Source organism: Orussus abietinus, unplaced genomic scaffold, assembly GCF_000612105.2.
Source record: "Orussus abietinus isolate OABI.00-Male unplaced genomic scaffold, Oabi_2.0 scaffold135, whole genome shotgun sequence".
Taxonomy (NCBI): domain Eukaryota; kingdom Metazoa; phylum Arthropoda; class Insecta; order Hymenoptera; family Orussidae; genus Orussus; species Orussus abietinus.
In genome coordinates, this window is record NW_019394288.1 from 135,786 (window position 1) to 152,977 (window position 17,192).

Sequence of the window (17,192 nt, forward strand, 5' to 3'; positions counted from 1 at the left end):
ACTAATGAAAGAAATTATTTACATTGATGTCCCTTTTCTATTATTTTCAGTGCCCATTTTCCTGAGAGAAAAGATATTCTCTTATGGTATATCGAGGGATCGATTTTTAACGCATGAAGTCGATTCATGTCCGATATCGAGGTTTCGACATGTACGGAGAAGGGGCTTGGAAATGTTACGAAAAGACGAGATGTTAGAAAAAATGAGTGTTCGGTATTTAAAGAAGTTACGTAAACGGATATTTTTCCTCCGGGACTCTTGGATTTCACTTTCCTCGGAAAGGAATATTTTTTTGTAATATGTAATATGGAATGCGATACAAGAAATTAATTCATGTTCTATCCTGACGATTTCGCCTCTTAAGGAGGAGCTTCAATGTGTGAGAAAAAGATTTTTCAACTTTTGCGGAAAATGTCATCATCTTAATCCTCCGTAAGCAAATACTTTTTTCACGCCAGGGAAAAGAATTGTACAACGTGCCAGGAACGAGTATGAACCTTCCGATACTACTTAAGAATTAATTTATAGAAAACGAGAGAGGCCTTTTGCAAACAAATTCTACAAAGAACCATACATCTCTACTATAGATACAGCCTTAAATCCAATATTTTTCAACGCGATTGTCGATACAATAAAAATAAATTACTGCTTTCTATCTCCATGGTACCCTTCGTTCTCCACGAATGCTTCCGGCGCGAAACTCTGCTGAATTTCCCGATCAGGTCCTTTACCCCCTTTAGTGTTACGAACAAAAGGACGCACGGTAAAATTTCAAACAACTCGGTGCATCCAGTTCGTTGAAGAGTTTCATCCCCTAACCTAGAGATTTCTCAGACGAAACTTTCATATTCCCTTAAACGTACTCAACAGTTAAAAACCCTCCGTGTTGCAACGGCTACCGTAGGAACTTTTAGGTTATCTGACGGTAAAATTTCATTGCAAAGTTTCATCCCTTCACTTTCAGATTCCCCAGATGGCACTTCCATGTCCCCTTAAAAGTACACGGCAGCTAAAAGATCCTCGGTGTTGTAACAGCCACCATGGGAATTTTTAGGTTGTCTGACTGTAAAATTTCATTGCAAAGTTTCATCCCCTCACTTTCAGATTCCCCAGACGGCACTTTCATGTCCCCTTAAAAGTATTCGTCATCTAAAAGATCCTCGGTGTTGTAACAGCCACCATGGGAATTTTTAGGTTGTCTGCCTGTAAAATTTCGTTGCAAAGTTTCATCCCCTCTCTTTCAGATTCCCCGGACGGCACTTTCATGTCCCCTTAAAGGTACTCAGCAGCTAAAACATCCTCGGTGTTGTAACAGCCACCGTGGGAATTTTTAGGTTCACCACGCGCGCCTCGTTCGTTAGAAATCCCTCGGAAGCTCGGTTGGAAATAAAAACTCAGACTTTCGAAAGCCGACGAGCCGCGAAACGGGCGATTGGAAGCAATTCTCTGGGAGCCTCGGCGGCGATAATTCTTTCGGGATAGGAACGTCGAACCTTTCCATCGTAGAAATCCGCGGGATCCAGCCTCCCGCTATCTCGGGTAATCGATCTTGATTTTTGATCGCGGGTTATTAATGACGAGGACTTAATCTGATCGGCGGGGAACGAGCGAGGATCGGGTTTTATCTCGGGAAGACAAGCCTTCGAGTTTCGGTGCAATCTTCGCCGATCTGACACGTCGCTGTTTTACCGATACGCCAGAAGGTGGAGTTTAGAGAAAGCACCTTCTCTCCCCCGGGTACCTCCTCCCGGAGAAGACGTTAACGTACTCCGTCAGCCGTGAACAAACAATGAGAGCCAATTACCGGGTGCGATATGATGTTGTAGAGAGGCCACGCGGTATCCGGTACACGCGCGGTACCAGTGCTGGAACCTGTGCTGGAACCCGTGCTAGAACCTGTGCCAGAACCAGCGCCGATATCGGCACAGGTACATTCGATCGCTCCCCTACCTTGTCCGATCTCCCCTGCGATGAACTCTTTAAGGCGATACGAAAGTGGCGTCTGAGGGGTCAATCGTTTATAAAGCTTTTCCGCTAACTGAGGTACCGAATCGTTTGAGATTTTGTCACGTGAATGTGGAGGCTCTAAGAAAGGTCCTAACGCCCATGAAATGTCAATTTTTGTGATAAGAATTATAGTTAACGAGGGTCAAGACCTATCTTGGGGCATTAGGATGGAACGATGAACTCTTTAAGGCAATATAAAAGTGGCGTCCGGGGGTCAATCGTTCATAAAGCTTTTCCGCAAACCGAGTGGGGGCTCTAAGAAAGATCCTAACGCCCATGAAATGTCATTTTTATGATATGAATTACAATTAACGAAGGTCAAGACCTTGGAGCATTAGGATGGGACGATGAACTCTTTAAGGCGATATAAATACGGCGTCTGAGGGATCAATTGTTTATAAAACTTTTCTCTTAGCTGGGTGTATCGATTCGTTTAAAATGTTGCCACGCGAATACAGAGGCCCTAAGGTAGGTCCTAAAACTCATGAAATTTAATTTTCTGTACCTGTAAAAAAGTTTTTTTTAATTTAACACGTACCAGAACCAACATGACACCATCCGTCCACGTATTTGATTAATGCTTTTTGAATGCTTAGAATCGAAAATAAAAAGTTTCAGGAGCTATCTCGAGCGATTTGGAATACTATAGAAATGAAATATTACAGAAATAGATGGAAAAACATACAAAAATAGTTTCACGAACGATTGCAAGAGAATGCTGATTTGTCTGGTGGGTAAGTCCTCGTTTGGAGGAAAAATTCAATTGCAGCTAAACGTCGCAGATGTCGCCGTTGGTCCATTGCGGTACCAAAAATCATGAATCCACGGGAATTTCGACAGAGTTTTACTTCGATCTCTCCATAATTATTCTAATAAAATGGCCCATGGAACACGTAGTTTCGTATAATTCTCAACACAGAGTGTGTATTAGACCAAGAGGAATATAAATGTCGGTAACGATCGAGCTTGTATTACCAGCTGACTATCCGAAACGGCATTACCACCGAAAAAGGTTACAGATGAATTTCATTTAACCAGGGGTCGATGAAATTTCTCAGCGCCTTTCCTATCACCTTAAAGAGCGCCAGCTTGCGAACGGTTTGGAAAAGGGCACCGGCCTGGACCCTGGGGCAGTTCCCGGGGGAAGACGTTAACATACTCCTCCAGCCGTGAAGGAACAATGCGAGCCAATTACCGGGTGCGATATGAGGTTGTACCTCGGCCTCGCGGGCACTCGGTACACGCATGATGTCTGTACCCGTGGCTCTCCGGCACCGGACCAGATACCACCGCGACAATGGAACCGGCGGAGAAACGATCTTCCCTTAAAGGAGATTACCACACCCTCGTCCGTGGTACATGCTTCGTTACTCGCGGCAACGCGAGAAAGACCTCGGGGATTTATCGCGGTAGCGCGGGATTACTAGGGCTTATCGCTCCAACGGGATAAACCGGCGAGATGCCTCCTGGTAATCGAGACCGAGAGGAGAAGACTTTTCCTGAGGAAGCTGGAGTAATATGCCCCCGGGATCGAGATAAAGAGAGATCGACCGATCGGTCCCTCGGGGTCAGGGGGTGCAATGGGAATTGCATCGCCCGTTGCACTTGGAATTGAATCTCTCCGGAGTGCTCGTGATAACGCAGCATCCCTGACGCTGGTCCACTCATGCTACGATCGGAGTACATGTACTAAGATTTTGCTATTTTACTCCAACTTCTGTATCTTCTGCTCTATCTTATTTCGGAGATAATGTAACCGAGACAAAGTCAACTGAGTTTATAAGCCTATATCAGTGGCCACCATGTCGGTATTGTGATGGAATTCATTACAAGTCTCTGGGAAGAAATGTACTTTTGGTTACGTTTAAATTTATTGGGTCTACCGGTTGGTATCAGAAGATTTTCCAACAGGAGATGCAATGCTCCCTAGTAGCATAAAATAATTTCTAAATATTTCTTTGTAATCTTTGCTAAATTTCATGTCTCAGGAACTTCCTTATATTTTTAAAATATCTATAAAGAAATTTGAAAAGAATTGAAATTTCATGAGTCTCAGGACCTGCCTTATATTTTTAAAATACCTATAAAGAAATTTGAAAAGAATTGAAATTTCATGAGTCTCAGGACCTTCCTTATAGTCTCCCTATTCACGTTGTAAAGTTTCGAACTGTTCGGTAAATCGAGTTGGGAGAAAAGTTTTCTAGACAAAATCTCTTCTATGCCACTTTCACGTCACTTTAAGGTGATATGAAATGGTCTACGTATATGAAACATGAAAATATCGGGTCTCGAGGAAAGCGCGACCAGTCCGAACAGAAATGGCGAAACGATTTCGAGAGGCGATCTCCATGGCACGACTCGGGAAACCGCCTTGGCGACAGCCGATCCGACGCGAATTGGAGCATCGGTTTGCCGGCGCCGTGCTAATTTTACGACGACGACGGAGTTATCGGGGCGCCCCGTCCGACTCGGCGCGAATTCTTCGGGCCTTCCGGCCTTTTTCGCTCGTCATTTCCGTCGACGCACAAAGACGCGAATTATTTGGCCACCGGCGACTCCCCCGCTTCGCTTTGCCCTCTCGAAATCGCGGAAAACAATCCCTGTCTTTAAGAATTCAACGAAGAATCGAACACTTCGACTCAAACGTTAAACGCGTTTGCAGATTTCATGGAATCTGAATGTACTCTAGTAGCATAGAATACTTTCTAAATATTTCTTTGTAAATCTTTGCTGAATATCTCAAGCGACAGATTTTGTTAAGATTTCATATAGATTTCTTTCGAATATTTCTTGAAAATCTCAATGACATATTTCTTGAAAATCTCAATGACATATTTCTTGAAAATCTCAATGACATATTTAGCTTCAACAATTTATAAACATATAGGGAAATATTTTTTAACTTATTAACATGATAAAAATACATTTTTTTCGACTCGCCGCGAATTCTTCAGGACTTCCGGCCTTTTTCGCTCGTCATTTCCGTCGACGCACAAAGACGCGAATTATTTGCCCGCGGGCTACTCCCCCGCGTCGCTTTGCCCTCTCGAAATCGCGGAAAACATTCCCTGTCTTTAAGAATTCAACGAAGAATCGAACACTTCGACTCAAACGTTAAACGTGTTTGCAGATTTCATGGAATCTGAATATACCCTAGTAGCATAGAATAATTTCTAAATATTTCTTTGCAATTTTTTGCTGAATCATTGCTGAATATCTCAAATTAAGGCACGTCAAGGGGCGATTTGGCAGTTTCACCCTCGAGAACATAATATTTTTTAACCAATCCACTTGGAAAAGCTTTCTCATAACGAGAAATGAAAAATATAATTTTCTCGATTAAAAAAGAATTAAAAATAAAAGTCACTCCTCACAGGTCTTACTTTGGATGGTGGTTTCACTCCTTTAAAGTGTTTAATGGCAAATAAAAAAAAATACGTGTCGCCTTGTTTTTAGTCTACTATAACATATTATAAAAGAAATCAAATCGGAGAGATCGACCTGGGATACCTTCCTTGTACCTAATGATTATCATGCCTAATCGTGAACGGACGTTTCCTCCGATTTTATCTGAGACACTACTCAAGAGGATTCCAGGTCGGGAACGCCTTACGAAAACGAGCCTCCGCCCTGATAAACGTTTATCATACGTTTGTCAGACTCGGTTACGATGAATTTATCTCGGCACTTCTCTCAATGGACAGTTCCGATGAACGCTACTTCCAATTACTTAATCACGGGGACGATTACTCGCGAATACGATAGAAATCTCTTCGCCGTAAAAATGGAGTCAAAGGTCGCATCTCGCTTTTATTCCATTTTTTTTTTTAATTTCTTATACAAGATTTGATTACTCAATCACGGGGAGGATTACTCGCGAATACGATAGAAATCTCTTCGCCGTAAAAATAGAGTCGAAGGTCGCATCCCGCTTTTATTCCATTTTTCTTATTTTTTTTTTCTCATTGTCTCACCTCAAGGTTTCACGATATTGAAACAATATATTTCATAGTAACAAAAGAAAGAGAAAAGATGTTCCCTTCGTTTGTTTCTTTAATTCCGTTCAAAGAAATAATCTCTTTAAAATAAAAAACAATTTTTATTTTCTCGTGGTCTCACCTCACAGTTTCCAAGTCGGACCGAAGACGTTCCCACATATTTTCGAGGGCAAAGGCGCGAAGATTTGCGAACAAAGAAACGAGGATTTCGCGGTATACCGCGATCGCGTCGATCCGGTGAAATCATTGTTCCCAGTAGTTGATCCCGAGAGCGTTTCTCGGGAGTCCCCTAAGGTTACAGGGAGTCTCGCCACCGGTTGGCAAAATATTACCAGGTCCGTTATGACCACTCGTACGTACATACACTTTTAAAATCATTCATAAACTTCATACACTTTTAGTACATAAGGTTGCAGTAAAATTATAAATTTAACGTCTTAATAATGAATTAATATATATTTATTATAAAATTCTAAGTAAATTCACAATTTTATAACCCCGTGTTGTAATTTTGTGGAAAATAGATAAGTAAAGTTAAAGTTAATGTTAAATCAAGAAGCGGAGCAAATGCTAGTTAAGAATGAAAGCAACTGGTGCGAAGGATGAGTGGAATGTATGTATAAGTACATGTATATAGAAATTATTGTAACCAACGAAGTCCCTTTTTCCAGACCACTTTGCCGAAAAATAAACCCACTTACTAGCCAATATTTAATTAATATCTAATTAATAATCGAAAATCCGATTTACTAATTGATGCTCCCACAAGATGACTTTAATTAAAGGTAAATAGATCTTGCGCGAGAATACGCGTATTACTGATTAAATATAAAATTATTCCAAATTTCTCCGTAGATGACTTTCTTATCAGTCATCTCCGTAAATATAGCCTGGGGCATAATTTTCGAAATTTCTCTGTAAGGAGTCAAGGCCGTCCCGCGAAACGCGTCGTCGTTTCGCATCGGCTTGAATGTAAGCACTAAGGCCGCTTTGTTTCAGATACGTAAACAATCGTCGGGATTTCCTTATCACGACGGGGAATTCGAGGGGCCGGCATTCCGCGACGGTTAAACTTCGGTCAACAATTATGAGATTCGCGAACACCTCGAAGAAATAGAGTCGATAACCGCTCCCGGGGACACGGGATGATACAAAGACTGATAACAGGGATTGTTCATTACAGAGATGCAAAAGGGTGCCTCCTCACCTGAACCGCCAAATCTAGAGACGACCGCAGATTGATTACAAGTTAAATTTCACGTTTATTAAATGTGACATTTTTATCAATAAAATTATAAGTATAATGTATGATGAGTATAATGAAAATCTCAATGACATATCATGAGACACGAGATGATACAAAGACTGATAACAAGGATCGTTCCTTACAGAGATGCAAAAGGGTGACATTCGAGCATTAAGATCCATGATTTTCTAAGTGAATAATCCCTCGATGTTGCTTTTACAAAACTGTTTAAAACGATGTATACGCGGAAGCACTGCATGTAAAGTTCTTAACCCTTTGAACACGGAGCCATTTTGACATATGGGCGAAATTCGTCTGACCGTGCAGGCAATATTGGACCAAACGTCGGGCGCCTTTAGGAGCTCTTAGTAGCCAAAGGGTTAATTAAAGGATATTGAATTAAATTAATAAGAGCGACAATATTGTTTTTGCACAGCCAACAATTCCGAAGCGGCTTTTCTGATATCGTTAACAACCCGGAGAAGGATCGAACGATCCACGGCTCGAATTCCTCGAAAAAGTGCCTTAAAATTCCGACCGTATCTCATTTAGCCAAGATATCGAGAGATAAACATTGATAAACAGCGCCAGGTGATATTGTAAATTGTGAGATTTGGACTCCTTCTCCGTAGCAACAAATATTGCTAATAATTTGGCGCTATATTGAACCAATATTATGTATCGGTACAATTTTATCAACTACTAGTCAAAATTGAGCTAATATAATATAAGTTAAAATTAACAGTAAATATTAACTTCAGTATATTGGTACAAATTAAGACAAACATGGCTTGCACGCGGTATTTTATTATCATAGATTTGTGATATTTTATATATAAATATATGTACACAGCTTTTGTGTATTACGATGAAATCTTCTGGCAATAAATGAAAACGTTAATATTTCAATATTGGAGCAATATTTACAATAAGCTACTATACGAATTACAGTTTATTAATATTGTACTAATTAATGTTGCTGCTTGAGTTCTTCATACCTCCTGCATAAATGTGCATTGCTCAATTATTATAGTGTTCTTAATTTTTGTGCCTAGGTCTCTGGAAGTTTTCATTTTTGATTATAACCTTTCAAAAGGCATAAAATATTAAAATTATGTATCGACGACGTCACGTTTGTCCCAATTTTGGATGAATTAAAAAAAAAAAAGGAACATGATTTAGTGGGTGTCGGAATCTTCGTTTTAACGTGATACAATTTTTAAACGATTCCATGCATTAATCTCGGTGGAAAGTTTTATAAATAATTCGATGCCCAGAAGGTACTTTCACGTCACCTTAAGTAATAATTGTATCACTCACCGATTGATGTAATCGTGCAGATGTAGTCGCCAATCTGCATTTTAGTATGTTGCAATCTGGAAAAAAAAATTATACGTTACAAGGATGAAGTAATGATTAAGTGCAACCTTAACTGGTCGTTATAAGTTGCGAACTTTCGTACAAATATAATCACCATACTAGTGTCACGCGATTTTACAAAAAGATGACGTCGCGTGTCCTGCGGGGTTTAAATAATAATTAAGTGTAACGTTGATCAAACGGTGGAGGAAATTCATAACGATATAATCGCCGGGCAATATTTAAGTAACATGTAAACCAAAAAAAAAAAAACAAGTCGCAAGCTACAAGGTTTAAGTAATAATTAAGTGGCACTTGCGCAAGTGGATCGTAATCACGCTGATACAATCGGCATCTGGTATCCTAGTAGCATGTGAATTAAAAAAAAAAATGATATAAATTATGAAGGTTAAATAATAATTAATTGCAACCTCGACCGATCGGCACAAGCTGTGTTTAAATATCATGCGATTAAAGAAAGAATCGCAAATTGTGAAGCTTAATTATTATTTAATGATGAAGAGTAACGTCAACCAATCGGTATTAGTGAAAGACATTGATACAGATTTATATCTGTATCGCGATTATGTAATAGTATACGATATACGCGATTTAAAAAACGAGTTACCGTAAATTACGAGATATAAATGTAGGTTTTGTACTTTATTTAGATACAATTCCTATGTAAGAAAAATATGCGGGTATACGTTAGAAAAAGGATCGCGTAGGTCAATTAGTCGATCCGTCTTCTGAGCGCGTCCGAGTTCGACTGTCTTCCAAAAAATGGTTTTCGCATTCCATCGTTTCACATTCCGCGTCCCCCTTTCGCCCCCCTAGGCTTCTCGAGAGAGCAGCCGCGGCGGACTCGGGCAGCGAGAATTCTCACATACTACTCATCTTGACTAAAAAATCCTCCGATCCTACATAAATAATAATTAAGTGCAACCGATCGACGCAAGTAAGCAATACTCCCGTAGACATAATCGCCATCTTTGGTTTCAGTCTTACGCGATTAAAAAATGAAGGAAAAAAAAGAAGAAAACTGATATCGCAAGTTACGCGGCTTAAATAATAATTAAGTGTAACGTCAATCGATCGATACGAGTGTAGGACATTCATACCGATATTAATCGCCGTCCTACGTTTCGGTATCGCGGGATTTTGAAAAAATGGGAAAAAAAATAAATAAATAAAAAAAAAGAAACCGATAATTATCGAGGTTCACGTGTCGGGGCCAGTAATTTCAGTTTCCGAGTCCATAAATAACCGCGGCGCGGCAGGTACCGGACTTTTCTTCACGTAATCGCTCAATCGCCGGCCGATTAATCGGCACTTCATTAATCACCGCGCCGATTAAGAGATCACCGCGGCGCGATGTAATCGGTGTCTCTTTCGCATTAACGCGCGCGAGCGAGAAGCACGTACGAGCGGTATATCTCCACTTCGGCCCGAGGCCTTCTCGGCCATTAAATTGCGAGTAGATTTGTAAAGGGAGGTCGGCCGGTCGAGGTTCGATTCAACAATCGGCCATTTTGAATGACGAGACGACGTCGCGCCTCGTCCCGCGCAAAGAACTCCGAGTTGAGGCAGGTCGGGAGAAGGCGGCCGCGCATGCGCGCCGCCTGAAGAATCGAATCGTTCGATCGGTCGATCGACGCCTTTATGTCTGGCATTCGTCGCGCATCGAGATATCCGGAATGGGCATGCACTTGCAGGCTGGCAAAAACGAGGAAATGAAAAAAAAAAAAAGCCGACAAAAGTATTAAAGGTGATGTGAAAGTGGCGTCAAGTTCTCGTTAATGAAACTTTTGCACCAAATTGGATATACCGAATCGATTGGAACTTCAGAATATCAATATGGAGGGGATAAGGAAGATCCTGAAACTCATGAAATGTCAATTTTTATTAATGTTTGTTCCTACGTATCTTTAAAATTCGTTGTAAAAAGGGAAATTTCACGAGGCTCAGGACCTTCCTTCCATGAGTTTCACGTTGTAAAGTTTGAAACAATTCGGCACGTCAAATTATCCAAATCCCAGAATTCAATAAAATCAATCCCTCCCATCAGTATAAATTTCATTAAAGACAACCATTACTTCAGAACAAATTACCACGAGTGAAGATGACTCCTCATACCAAATTTCTGAATTTCTAAGTACTTCAACCAACAAGCCAACCCAATGCATCCCCGAAGCGTCATATTATCCAAATTCTAGAATTCCATAAAATCAATCCCTCCCATCAGTATCAATTTCACCAAAGACAACCCTTACTTCAGAATAAGTAACCACAAGTGAAGATGACATATTTACCTCATACCAAATTTCAGAATATCTAAGTACTTCAACCAAAGAAGCCAACCCAAAGCATCCGCAAAGCGTCCAATTATCGCAATCCCAAAATTCAGTAAAATCCCCCCTCCCTCCTATCAATATAAATTTCTGATAAAGTAACAAACCCGCAAAAACAAAAAAACAAATCCCTAACTCACGGTCACTCCTGGCAAGACGATAAAAGGAAAACCGAAACAACCGCAGGTATTTGCATCGCGAACAGAACATTCGCCGGATCTGTTGCATCCTCGAGGCTCTCAGGGGAGGGCAGGGGGGATGCAGTTAGAAGTTATGCGCGTGTATTAAATTTCAACTCTCGCCCCGAGGCCAGACACGCCGATTCCTGGGGAGAAGGTGCAAGGTGCAGCGAGTCGACCTCCGACCTTGGTGTCACGACTGCGATGCACCGCGAATGCGGTTGGCGCGGTGCATTACCGTTGTTCGCTTCGATTTAACGATTCGCCAAGCCAAGAGCCACCCCCGGGTGCCTTGCCGATCCGATTTCGCGAACTCGCCGTTATCCGCGACTCGTTATCGCCTCGCCCGTCCACGTGTCACCGATGACGTCGGTAAGGAAGCGCGCTACGCGTGCGGCGCGTGTCCTCCCACGCTCATCCTTTTCTTGGGCACCACGAGTCTCTCGAAATAGTTATTCAATTGTCCATAATGTCGCCCGAGGTTGGCTTTCAAATGGCACGTGGAGAGCGCACGAAAAAAATCAAGAAATTGGTTCATTGAACAAAGATCGATTATGTTTGGTTTGTTACAAGAGAGATTTAGGTTGAGTGAACCGAATTTCAGGTTGTTTGACAAAATTCATTTGATTAGATTAAATCAAGTCTTTCGGTTAGATCGCTCTTGCAATTTTAGTAAGTACTTTGTTCATAGGAAACCTTTCAATACGCTTAAATAATAAGTGGTTTTCGTACAGATTATTCTTCAATTGGTTGTAATGTCCTGCGAAGTTCGCTTTCAAATGAGCCGACACGTGGAGAAGGCACGAAAAAATAAAGAAATTGGTTTATTGAACAAAGAAATAGTTATTCAATTGTTCATAATGTCGCCCGAGGTTCGCTTTCAAATGGCACGTGGAGAGCGCACGAAAAAAATCAAGAAATTGGTTAATTGAACAAAGATCGATTACGTTTGGTTTGTCGCAAAAGAGATTTAGGTTGGGTGAACCGAATTTCAGGTTGTTTGACCAAATTCATTTGATTCGATTAAATCAAGTCTTTCGGTTAGATCGCTCTGGCAATTTTAGTAAATACTTTGTTCATAGGAAACCTTTCAATACGCTTGAATAATAAGTGGTTTTCATACAGATTATTCTTCAGTTGGTTGTAATGTCCTACGAGGTTCGCTTTCAAATGGGCCGACACGTGGAGAGGACACGAAAAAATAAATAAATTGCTTCATTGAACAAATTATACAGCTGCGTACGAAATAGTAATACTTACTCATACGTAATATGTATGTCACGTTACACGTAACAAAAGATATCGATTGAAGTGACTCTTTCACCCTCCTTAACTTAAAAAAATGTATCCTATTTGACATTACTGCCAAGTTGCACTTGTTCAATGATGCACTAATTGAGAAAATCCGGAAGTCATGCATACCCACAGAAAGGGTTCTAATTGGAGAAAACTAAGAAAAAGTAAACTCAACGTAATGCCTTTTACCCATTGTTACGTAACCGTGTTTGGTGAGTGGAGACAAAAGGATATCCTATCCATAAAATATCATTTTTCATGCGATATAATAATTGTTCATACAAAAATGCATTATAGACATCAAGACCTTTAACCCATAGACTCCGATAGTTTAGTCACTTTTTATTCTTTTATCCGCGAAATTTAGGAACGCTCGCTAAATTTCGCAGATCCGAGCCGACAGGTACAAGGGCTGAAAAGATCGGAGGGTGTAAAGTTTCCACGAAGGTTTCCAAGATGGCACGAGAGGCCGTAAGTCGGCTCGGCCGTGTTTATAAGCCGGCTAGAGAGTTCCTCTCGTAGGCAGGTTTAGATCTCGTGTTACCTTCGCGGCCCTCCACGAGTTGCGCCGGGAGAAGTTCCCCGAAGATAAACGGTCCGGGTGTTCCGATAAAACGATGCGCCCGCCAATTTATCGCCGAGAAGGGGGCAGGCGTCACGAGGAACAATATCGTTCCCGAAGCACCGCCGCCTCGTCGTTCGATGTAATCCCGCCTTAAGTACGACGTAACGTCCTCTAAACTGCCCGTGACGTAAGCTTCAAGATTTCCTATCACCTCGTCCAGAAAGTTATTGCGCTTTTCGCTGTTTAAGGTGACACGAAAGTGGTCTCCGAGGCATCGATTGTATATGAAACTTTACTCCGAACTAAATCTATCGAATCGTTTGAAATTTTACCGCGCGAATGTGGACGACGTAACCCTTTGAACACGGAGCCATTTCGACATATGGGCGAGATTCGTCTGACCGGGCAGGCAATATTGGAACAAACGTCGGGCGCCTTTAAGCGCTCTTAGTAGCCATAATGCATTTTTGTATGAACAATTTTTATATCGGATGAAAAATGAAATTTTATGGATAGGATATCCTTTTGTCTCCACCCATCAAACACGGTTACGTAACAATGGGTAAAAGGCATTACGTTGAGTTTACTTTTTGTTAGATTTCTCCAATTAGAACCCTTTCTGTGGGTATGCATGACTTCCAGATTTTCTCAATTAGTGCATCATTGAACAAGTGCAACTTGGCAGTAATGTCAAATAGGATACATTTTGTTAAAAGAATAGTGAAGGAGGGTGAAAAAGTCACTTCAGTCGATATCTTTTCAGCTCTTTCATTTGTCGGCTCGGATGTGCGAAATTTAGCGATCGTCGTTAAATTTGTATTCATGATTTTGGTCTGGGATAAATAAAATCATTTTGTATTCAAAATGAAATTTCACGAGCCCACGTTCTTCCTTAAGGCCCCCATAACCACATACCGAAGTTCCCAACGATGCAACGCAATTTGGAGAAAAGTTTTATAAATATTTCCACGTTTGACACATACATTGGGTCGATGCATAAGTATTGGCGTTTTTAGCACGTAACGTAACGTGTAAAATAACGCCATTACTTATGCATCAACCCAATCGAACGTTCCCCGTTCATATCACCTTAACAAGCTCGCATCATGCGAAGCTCGACAGTCACGAGGACGATTAATCGCAATTAACCCTTTGAGGCACGGAATGTTAAAGAATAAAAAGGCCCACGTTGTGCAGGAACTTTATTTCTTTTTAAATCTAACTAAGTTGGTTTATTTCTATTAATAAAGGAATAACATAATACAAAAACATTAAAAAATAAAAGGAATAACATAATACAAAAACATAAGAAAAATAACAATTCAATTAACTTTGCTGTGATAGGGTGGGTCTCAAATAGTCCCATCACATTCACGCATTAAAAAGGTGGGACACTTTTAATACCATCGTGTCTCAAAGAGTTAAATGCAGCGTGGTCTGCAGCGGGAGCTCCGATTTCAACCCGGAACACGTGCACGTCCACGAGGATGCACGGGACACGTTTAGACGATTTTAAATAGGCCACCTCTGCACCAGGAGGAACGTATGTTAAATTCGCAATCCAGAGTACAATGATTATCGCCGACGCGGGCGTTTTCGCGGGTCCACACTTTCGTTCCTAATCGCGTGAGGAGACTTATGTCGGTGTCATCATTGCCGGGGAATTTACGAGGAGAGACCTACACGTATTTCTGTAGTTCGGCGACACGCGAGTGCACGACTCGCGAAAACCTTGGCCCGAATCCTGATATATATTCGTGTACCAAGTTTACCCGGATACAGAAGCAACCCGGGATCTAAAGAGTGTTCACGTCTGCTCCAGTTCTTGCCAATAAACCGACCCCCTGATTTTAACCCTTAACACTAGGTTTACGGGACCCGTCAATTTGACGGAATTCAAACTTCAAAAAGAGATACCGAAAAAACCGTAGCATTAATTTTAACCATTTTTGCATCGTAAATTAATCATTTCATCCAAAGAATTTGTACACACAATTATTTTTGCCCTAAGCCTTCTAATTATTAAAATCTGTATGTAGTATACCTATCTCTACGAAACCCGTCAAATTGACGGACTAGCTAATTTCATAAACGATTCATATATATTTGCTTCGTTGCAGGGAGTGTAAGGCGAAGATGAGAGTGAAAGTTTGCATTGAAAGTGGAGAAATAGAAGGATCTTCGGATAGTGAAGAGGAAAACTTCTTGAAAGGGTGTCGTAGCAAGAAAAGGATGCGCATTCTTTCTAGTTCTGACTCCGAGGATGAGAGGACGAGCATTCCAATCATTTCCGTGATAATTTTTAAAAAAGGACTTTTTACTTATTAATCATTTATTTAAACGTAAAGCCTAGGGTTGTTTAATACAGACTTAATTTGAATAAATCGATTTTTTAAAGAAAATGCGGGTTTTCGTTTACCCGTCAATTTGACGGGTGCTCGTAGAAACAGATATATAAAAAACGCCCGTAAACCTAGTGTTAAGGTGATATGAAAGTGTGATATATACATGAAATAAATATTTATATAAATAATTACATATATATCACACTTTCATATCACCTTAAACAAAATTAGGACCATTTTTGCCAAACATCGTTACATAAATCGGAACAGTGCATATGTAATTTGACATTCTTTTATTAAAAAGCATATTCTCGCATAGCTTTAAATTTTTATTAGAAAAATTGTTAGAAAAATCTCTGCGGTAATTATGGCAAATTTTATGTGGCGTGCAAGCATTCCTCGCATTTCGGTCTTAGATAGGTAATGATATTTAGAAATTCCAGGCTCGGAGATACCTTCTGCACAAAGCGTTATCTCTGTTATCACTCCTCAATTCTTAATACCAGAATATCGCATGTATAATGTACCACATTTCCAAGCACTAGTATTTACTCACCTCGTCAGGGAACAGTTTCCGCAGTCCAGCATCGGTTTGCACTCTTCCGAGTAATCCTTGCGAAATTCCACCTAAGTTGACTCCTTATCACGAGTTATCACAAGGATAGACGGTCGTGCCGATGATTACGAAAGTGGCCCAAGTTATTCTTTCCCGCAAACTAAATTCCCATTATTGTAACGTGAATGGATGTAACGCAAAATATGGGATAAATTCATATAATTAGATTTTTTCACTCGCACGGAAAATATTCCAGGTGCACTTCCCAGATTTTTATGATTCCAATAAATCTTGTAGTATATATAAAAAAATATTAATTTTTATACTCGGCAATTCGGAAGTTCAAGGGGTGAAAACCCCTCGTCAAACTCCCCCTAAAATAGTTTTTTTTTTCACACTTTCTCGTATACTAAATAATATTTTCCAACCGGACCGCCGGCAAATTTATTCCGTTCCAATCAACGATTCCAACAATAAATTATACGATAATTCCATTTGCGCGAAAATTGTCAAGAAACTTTGCGAGGTAGAACTTGGGGGTAATTATCACCCTATAATCTCTTGAATTAGCACGTATAAAAAGATACTTTAACTTTTGAGATATACTACAACCTCGGAGATATACAACAACCTACAAATACGTCGGAACCAACATATGTGTCTGCAAAACTTGTCTTATTAGGCCTCTTTCATAATTACCGGCATTATCGAGAAATGAAATCGGACCCGGAGGTGGCGACACAACACTCTAAAGTTTAACAAAAGAATTTTATTCTTCAATTTACGATAACAAGTGACTAGCACTTAAAAATACGATCGACCGTCGTTTTCTTTCTATAAATCGCATTAGGCGCTACGTACAAGGCACACGGGCACGCGACAACGTTCTCTCCCTACGTATATGGAATGTATATTAGACCACCGAATCTCGCCTAGCGAATGTGACGCGACAATGTCCATCGAGGCACTGCCGGGCGAACGCGCGTTCTGCGTTAAACCTACCAACTAGTCGTAGCGGGGCGTATAAAAACAAGGAAAGGGAAATATTTTACAGGGGAAAGGGGGAGGGCTCGAGGGATCCCGAAGGAATTCTCGCCGCCGGTTTTATGGCCTCGAGACGCATGGATCTAGGCTTTGTTTACATCGATTACTGTGTATACGTCGACATTACTAAGCGCTGTTTTCGTGTGTATATATGTACGTATGTATGTATGTACGTACGTATGTACGTACGTATGTACGTACGTATGTACGTATGTACGTATGTACAATAGCGGACATGAATGCCCC